This window comes from Rattus norvegicus, chromosome 18 (genome assembly GCF_036323735.1).
Source record: "Rattus norvegicus strain BN/NHsdMcwi chromosome 18, GRCr8, whole genome shotgun sequence".
Lineage (NCBI taxonomy): Eukaryota > Metazoa > Chordata > Mammalia > Rodentia > Muridae > Rattus > Rattus norvegicus.
In genome coordinates this window covers 55144154-55153324 of record NC_086036.1, presented here as the reverse complement: position 1 = coordinate 55153324, position 9171 = coordinate 55144154, and positions in this window count along the sequence as shown.

Genomic DNA, 9171 nt, shown 5'->3' with positions numbered 1-9171 from the left:
ACTCAATATTGCTGGAGCAATGTCAGATTCTTCCAAACTCATCTACAGATGCTACAAAATCCCAAGTGAGAAAACCCAAATTACAAGTGGCTTGGTTAACTAGAGGTACCAAATTAAGTTTGAAAAAGGGTTCTGAGTCTTATTAAAATAACCATCTATACATCTATCCAAATAAACAGATAAATATGGAGGTGTCACGCCATTACAATTCTGCACACATCACAAACCTATAATCAAGAGCAGGATAATGCAAAACAACAAATATTCAGATAAGCATAACAGAAAAGTGGGGAGACATAAACCTCCATTGGTTATAGACTATTGATCTGTGACTAAGGACAAAGCCAGTTCAACAGATAAAAATCCTTTTTAACAGATCACATTGGAACATTAGACATTCACTTGTGAAAATAATTAAATTTTTCCCATAGATCACTGATTTATACTTCTTGGACAGATAAAGTGGAGCGAAAAATTACAGTCTCTTAAAAACAGTTTGGGAAAATGAGCATTTAAGTCCCACAATGGGAGAAAATGTTTTTTAAAAAAGCATACATTTGAAACAAAGTAAGCGAGCATTAGACTCAGAATTAACAAAGAGTTATCAAATTCTCAATAAGTAAATAATTCAAATGCAGGCAAGCTATGTGAACAGACAAAATAAGAGTCACAAGTAGGCACTGGCAAGCATGATGTGTAACATTGAACACGAAGGGAATACTTACTCAACTCAGTGGTGCACACCACTGTGCCCAAATTAGACTAACTAGAGTATAATCAGCATAATAAATTCCAGAAGAAGCCAATCTGTGCAACCAGAATCGCTCAGCATTGCTGATGAGATAGCAAATGAAAGGCAGCTTGAAAATTTGCAAATTAAATATCTACTAAACTCTCTATTCATGCCTCCTAAGCATGTATTCAAGTGAAAGGAGATTGATCTTCACAGATAAAATCTATGAATAGGCAATTTCATAAGTTGTGAATAATACAAGTGTCCTTCGGTAGATAGATTGATTGACCAGAGAGCTGGTTACTAAACAGTGGAAGTATACTGACTACTGATATGGCAAATATAATTGGCGGAATCAGGTTAGGCTGAGAAAGACTGAATACCATTTAACTCATTCTATAAGTCATTCTACAACAGAGAAAACTGATACATACATGACAAGAGTTATGGATCAGAGAAGCATTTGGCTCCACAAAGGCACTGGCATTGTAGTTTAACAGGCTTCAGGACACAGATGGGGTTAACATTTAATAGCATTTCAAATAATAGCCAATATTAGTTAAAAAGCCACCAATGGGCTTAGTCATAGAATGCACTCAATTTCATGTGATCTCAGAAGAATTATTAAATTGAAATTATAGAATCCATGACCACATTAGTGGTTAACCCTTATATCTAAATTAGTATTTTCCATAAAGAAATATAAAAATGCATGGAAAGAAATATACTTAATTTTGTGTTTGATTGTGTTTTATAATCAAAATACTTGAAATTGATAAGTAATAGTCAATATTAAAAAGAAAAAGTTTGGAAAGAGGGGAAAAGATGGGGAGAGGAGGAAGAGAAAATATTTTCTGTCTTGAGAAAGCACCTACTGGTACATGGTACAGTTGGAAAGATAAAATGCTAACAATTTTCATTTGAAGACATTGCTATTTATCTTCAGATTTTCTGAATATTCAGTATTTAGGTAGAGAATTAGCAAGACATGTTAAATACAGGAGAGTCTTATTTTCTCTTGGTGACATATCCAGGACTTGGTTCTGTGTGTGTGTGTGTGTGTGTGTGTGTGTGTGTGTGTGTGTGTGTGTGTGTGTGTGTAATGGTTATTTTATTTATTTACATTTCAAATGTCTCTCTTCCAGGTTGCCTGCCACAATGGCTCCCCATCCTACCCCTTCCCACCTCACTCCCCAAGTATCCCCCTACTTGGAGCATAGAGCCTCCATAGGACCAAGGGCCTCTCCTCACATTGATGCCAGATAAAGCAGTTCTCTGCTACATAAAGAGCTGGAGCCATGGGTCCCTACATATATACTCTTTGGTTGGTGGCTTAGTCCCTGGGAGCTCTGAGGGGTCCCATTTGTTGATATTGTTATTCTTCCTGTGTGGTTGCAACCCCGTTCAGCTCCTTGAGTCAGTCCCCTAACTCTTCTATTGGGGTCTCCATGCTCACTCAGATGTGAGCATCCAAGTTTGTATTAGTCAGGTTCTGGCAGAGCCTCTCAGGGGACAGCTATACAAGTCTCTTGTCAGGCAGCACTTCTTGGCATCAGCAATAGTATCTGGGTTTGGTATCTGCAGATTGGATGGATCTCTAGGTGGGATGGTCTCTGGATGACTTTTCCTTCAGTCCCTGCTCCACTCTTTGTCCCTGTATTTCCTTTAGATAGGAATAATTCAGGGTTAAAATTTTTGAGATGGGTAGGTGGTGCATTCCTCAACTGGGGGCCATGCCATCCACTGGATATGGTCTCTAAAGGTTTGTTGGGTATTTTGGCTAATGTCATCCCCATTGGGTCCTGGGAACCTCTTGCTTCCCTGGCATTCGGGAGTTTGTAGTGGTTGTCCCCAGTTCCCCACCCCACTGCCACATACATCCTTTTAATTTCTTGACCCTCTGTACTTCTCCCCCATATACTCCCACACTTGATCTTGCTTGCCCTTTTCTCTCCCCCTTGTCTTTCCCTTACAGGTCTCTCCCTCTCTCTACTTTTCATGATTATTTTGTTTGTCCTTCTAAGTAGAATTGAAGCATCCGCATTTTGTTCTTCCTTCTTGAGCTTCATGTGATCTGTGAGTTTTATTGTGGGTATTCTGAACCTTTGGGCTAATATCCCCTTATCAATGAGTACATACCATGTGTGTATTTTTGTGATTGGGTTACCTTACTCAGTATGATATTTTCTAGTTCCATGCATTTGCCTGCAAATTTCATGAAGTCATTGTTTTTAATATCTAGTAGTACTCCATTGTGTGAATTTACTACATTTTCTGTATCCATTTCTCTGTTGAAAGACATCTTGGTTCTTTTCAGCTTCTGGCTATTGTAAATAAGGCTGCTATGAACACAGTGGACCATGTGTCCTTGTTATATGTTGGAGCATCTTTTGGGTATATGCCCAGGAGTGGTATAGCTGGGTCCTCAGGTAGTACTATGTCCAATTTTTTGAGGAACCTCCAGACTGATTTCCAGAGTGGTTGTGCCAGCCTGCAATCCTACCAACAATGGAGGAGTGTTCCTCATTCTGCACATTCTTGTCAACATGTGCTATCTCCTGAGTTTTTGATCCTAGCCATTCTGACTGGTGTTAGGTGGAATCTCAAGGTCGTTTTGATTTGCATTTCTTTGATGACTAAGGGTGTTGAACATTTCTTTAGGTATTTCTTGGCAATTTGCAATTCCTCAGTTGAGAATTCTTTGTTTAGTTCTGTACTCCATTTTTTAATATGGTTATCTGGTTCTCTGGAACCAACTAACTTCTTGAGTTCTTTGTATATATTAGATATTAGCCCTCTATCAGATGTAAAATGGATAAAGATGTTTTCCTAATCTGTAGATTGCTATTTTGTCCTATTGGCAGTGTCCTTTGCCTTCCAGAAGTTTTTCAATTTTATGAGATCCCATCTGTCAATAGTTGATCTTAGAGCCTGAGCCATTGGTGTATATATCTTATAATGACATTTTCTAAGATTTGTAGCTATTCAGCCTCTGAGAAGCATGGTTTCTCTGCCATCTCAGTGTGCTTTGCTTTCTGTTGCTATGATAAATCCCAACACCACAAGGAAACCATTGTGAAACAAATGGTTTGTTTCCTCTTACTGGTTATAGCTCATAATTAGGGGTAACAGGGCAAGTCCATGGAGCAGAAATTGTAGAGAAACTTTGCTTGCTGTCTTGTTCCCAGGCTTACCTTCAGCTACCTTTCTTAGAGTTCAAGCCTATTTGCCTAGGGTTGGTATGCCCATAGAGGGATGGACTCTCCTAAATTAATTTGCAATTAAGAAAATGTGACCCAGAGGTTGGGGATTTAGCTCAGTGGTAGAGTGCTTGCCTACCAAGCTCAATGCCCTGGGTTTGGTCCCCAGCTCCAAAAAAAAAAAAAAAAAAAAAGAAAATGTGACCCAGATACCTCCTTAATTCTGTTCATGGAAGAAGTTCTCCAGCTGAGTTTTTCTCTTTTCAAGGTTCAGCAAGTTGACAACTAAGATCAGATGTCACACTTACTATGAGAAATCAATCTGAGAAAATGGTTAATGTTAATATCTTGAAAATTTTGAATTAAATAAAGCCTGAAGTTAAAGATTCTTCTTTTGGAGTTGAGAGTAAGGAAGTGATAGGTTAGCAGAAGGCTCAACCCAGACAAAGGGTGCATGGAAAACTATGGAAATCCCGTAACCTGCATGAGGTTGTTTGAATGAGAACATTGCTCCCTGTCCTGGATAAGCTCATATGTTTGCATACTTAGTCCCCATTTGATGAACCATTTGGGGTGTGGTCTTATTGAAGTAAGTGTAGTCTAATTGGTGGAGGTACGCCAATGGGAGTGGTTTTTGAAGTCTCAAAGCACCTTGCTAGGCCTGCTCTTTCTGTTGTCTGTGGGTCAGGATGAACTCTTAGCTATGTCTCCAGCAGGAGGCCTACCTGTGCTACAAGGTCAGTACCATGATAATAATGGATTAATCCTCTGAAGATCCAAGCAGGTCCCAAATTAAATGTTTTCTTTGGCTATTTGCCTTGATCTTGTCTTTTCACAATAGAACACTAGTTTAGACACCAAGGGGAAAAGTCTAGTTAAAATTGATACTAGAACAAAGAAGTAATAAAGAAAAAAGGGGGTATACTGAGGGTTAAAGATTTAAGTGTGTTGGGGAGATTAGAAAGATGAGAGGGTAGGGGGTAAGTCAACCAATACTAGAACTATAGCAGCTAACTTAAAAATAGAATTACTATCAATTTTTGGGGGGAATCCAATAGCATTTGTAATAACCTATAATGCTTGGGTGGTGGGTCTATAGAAATCTATTAGACAGTGACTGAAAATGTTGCAATCCTTTCCTAGTACTGGGGATTTTATTTAGTAACATATGATGACTAATTGAGGTATTGTATCCCCGCTAAATGGTAACTCAGCTTAAACTCATATTTATATAAAATATTAATATATTTTAGGAAGCATCTATAGTGGTAGGTTTCCATGTGGCTTTTCAAAAGGGCTTCAATATTAGTTATTCCTCTTCATTTCTCCTCTACCTCATTAATCCATCCCTTACCCAATTTAATTTACCTGTTCTTATTTCCCTTTTTCCTTTTGTAAGATCATATTCAATTTTCTCTTCCTCCTAAGATCCCCTCCTCTCCCCAGGTCCCTTTCTAGAGGAAGATAAGAAGGGAAGAGTTGCAAGGGAAGAAAAGGAGGGGAAATAATGTATTTTTAAATTAAAGTTAATAAAATAGATATAATTATATGTGTGTGAAGAGAGATTTGAAGTAAAGTAATCTGTATTGCTGAACAACACTGTCATTACTGATCATTCAGTAATACTTTCTGTCAGCACAGCATATCTCCTATTTGAGTTATTTATTGGAGGGCAGAGGTACCCCAAATGCCCAAAGCTATTGCCATTGTTCTTGGTCACCCACCACGTAGAGTTGGTCTCTTAGTTAGGGTGTCTATTGCTGTAATAAAACACCATGACCAAAATACAAGTTGTGGTGGAAAGGGTTTATTTTGATTATTCTTCCATATCACTGTTCGTCATCCAAGGAAGTCAGGACTGGAACTTAAACAGGACAGGAATCTGGCAGCAGGAACTAATGCAGGGGCCATGCTGCTTACTTGCTTGCTCCCCATGGCCTGCTCAGCATGTATTCTTACAGAATCCAAGACCATCAGCCCAGGAATGGCACCACCCACAATGGGCTGGACCCTCCCCCATCAATCACAAATTGAGAAAATAGTCCTCAACTGAATCTTATGGAAGCATTTTCTCAGTTGATGTTCCCTCCTTTCCAGTGACTCTAGCTTGTGTCAAGTTGACATTCAACCAACCAGCATAGATGGCAATACCCTACAGCTAAAACTACTTCTTATTTTGTCTACAAGCCATAGAGAAATCGATCTCAACCTGACCAGGAAACTCTCTCTGCTGTCTAGCTTCCACAGAGCCAGAAGAGCAATGAAACTGCTGGAGGTTAAAGGACATCAATTGTCTTACCCAGCATGCTATTATAATGACCTGCTGACAAGAGGTAGTCAGTCAGCCTCAGTGAGGGCATAATGGTTATGGGTTGACCAACCACATTCTAATTGGCAGTGAGCCCTGCTACACAGGAGGGATTATATAACTGGCACTGTACTGTAAAAAAAGCCCATGACTAGGGAGACAATAGACCCGATGGGGAAACCTGCTGTTAATTTACTAAACGATCATGCTGCCAAACTGCCCTCTAAATATTCATGTTTACTCCCAGAATTAAAGCTTCTCTAAAGCTTGATCAGAGAAGCTTTCTTTTATAGTGTGAAGTGATTAATGGAGATATTCCTACCTGGTCAAAGTGCCAAGGGTAAGTAAGTGTGAGTAACCCATCATTTACCAAAGCTCCTCAGCTATGGATGGGGGTGCTGGGGGAAGGAGAGCCACTCTTCTGTGAGGACTTGCTCTCTGACATGTTGCCCGTGTCCCAGCAGATGGTACATGGACGCACATATGAAAACACTAACTGAATTTAAGGAACAATTAAAATTTACTTAAAAAAAAAGACACAAAGTTGGTAGGATGATGGGGTATGGGGAGGCAATGAATGGAGGTGAATGGGATCCTGGGGCAGGCTTTGAGGTGTTAAAAGACTCACAGCATTTCAGGTTAGCTCTCTGCCTCTCACTTGTGTCTGAGAGGTGAGCTTTCCACTGCTACACCTACCACCTACAACCCCTCTCACTCAACTCTCAAGGACTCCAAGCCTCTTGAATGGTTAAGTTCCAAATAAACGTTTTCTTCTATAAGTTGTATTAGCCCTGGTGTTTTTTATTACAACCGTAGAAGAGTAAATGGTTCAGATTCTCTCTTCAATTTTAAAAAGAAGTTTAAGAAGCAGGATTGTTACTAAAGTCTCTTAATTGTTTGGAGGAATGAAGGCATGAAGCCCTCTAGAGCCTGGCCTTTTGTTATGAACAGTTCTGGCTTACTTTTTATTTATTATTGGTCTATTCAGATTTTCTACTTCATTATGATTCTTTCTTGGGAGGATCTATGTGTAAAAAGTTTATCCATCATTTTGTAGGTTATCCAATTTGTTGGCATGGTTGTCTGTAGCATTCTTTTATGTATTAGTGGCCTTGTACATTGACAACTGCAATGTCTTCTCTGTAATTTCTGAGTTTATTTGATGCTTCTTGTTTCAGTGGCCAATCCTCTTGTTCTGTGTGGTTATGCACTGATTGTTATCGGTGTTATCGGTTATTTGTGTCTGCTGTTTCATGACTTCTATTACTAGCACAGGTCACTTTCATGAAGTATTTAGTACTTACAGCAGTAGCATTATCTTAAGCCCAAGTAAATGCTTTAATTCTCAAAACTATTGGTCAGATCACGTTGAGAAACATGAACTCGAGGGTTAAGCGTACTTCTGTTGGAAGCACACAAAATAATGTGAAGTCTCCCTGCACACACAGTACGATAAAGAGGAAGAAGGCAGTAAGAACTCTTGTCCTAACACATGCTAGGAAACAGAACTATGAAATGTAATGATGACAGAAACCTGAACACAAAATGATAAATTTAAAATCAGTGCTGTGGGTTTGGGTATTTTAGAAAAAAAAAAACCAAAATAACCCCCACAAAACAAAAACAAAAACTAAACAGAGTACCAAACTAAACAGTGTACACCAAATATGATTGTGTACAACCAAGGAAAATGATTTCACCATTGTTTTATTATTTTTTAATTTATGTGCATGTGCATTTTATTTGTATGTGTGCTTTCATAACAAATGCATTCAATTCTTGTGTAGGCCAGAAAAAGGCATCAGATCCCTTGAAACTGGAATTACAGATGCTTGTGGGCAGCCCTGTGGGTGCTGGGAATTGAACCAGATACTCTGGAAAGACAGTGAATGCTTTTAACTGCTGAGTCATCTCCCCAGGCCAGTCATTGGTGGGTTGTAATTATATTAAGCCTATCTTAAATTGCTAAAAGTAATTAAAAGCATTGGCTTAAAGGACACAATTAACATTTGTATCTCATAATCCAGAGACTTTAGCAAAATAGAGGCATTAATTAGAATTAATTTTGATACTGGTATAAGTGGCTTTTTAAAGAAGCACATTTAGGTCATATTTATTTACAATATATTTAAATCATATTCGTGGCACCGGACAGATTTATAACTCTGGTCTAATTACTTAGCGTCATCTGTAAATTAAGTCCAGATAAATGTTAGCTTTACTTACAGCTTCTCTAACAGAAAATATCAGCTTAGACAAAACTTCCTTATTAAGTACATTCTTTATTAAATCAAATTTAGAAGTTCCAAATACAGTCTTCTGTCATTAGAACACTGACACTGGCTGCTTACCCCTCTTAAGGAGCAGACTCCTGCTTCACTGGGGCAGAAATGATTCCACACGTTATTAGGGAATCTTCACTAGCTAAGACTTTTCTATTTTACCATATTCATTAATTTATCAAATTATTTATACTAACAAGAACTCCTTTGTGTATATTTATAATACAAGCTATATGATTTAAGCTGTGCTATGTAGTTGTTACTTTATTAATTTTTTTTGTTTTGGTTCTTAGCAGCTCTTATGACTGGTTCCTACAGTATGGAACCATATGCCATGAATCGGGGGGACATTTACTTTTTACAACAGTTCCTTAGTCACTTGCATGAGCAGATGTTTCACAATCTTTTTTTTAAATTTCCCATCACAAATAAGATTTAACAAGTGACTGTCAGGTACAGGGTCGAAGGCCCCAGTTTGTGCAATTTGCTGACTTATGTGCTTGGACTATTCCATGGTTGTCACTTCCCAGTTATTAAGATGACATCACTAGATGCACATTTGGGAAGAGTGTCCCAATGGCCCAACAGTACAGAGCGTTGCCACCACACCCCTGTGATTTATGTAAGCAATTCCAAGCTAAGATAATA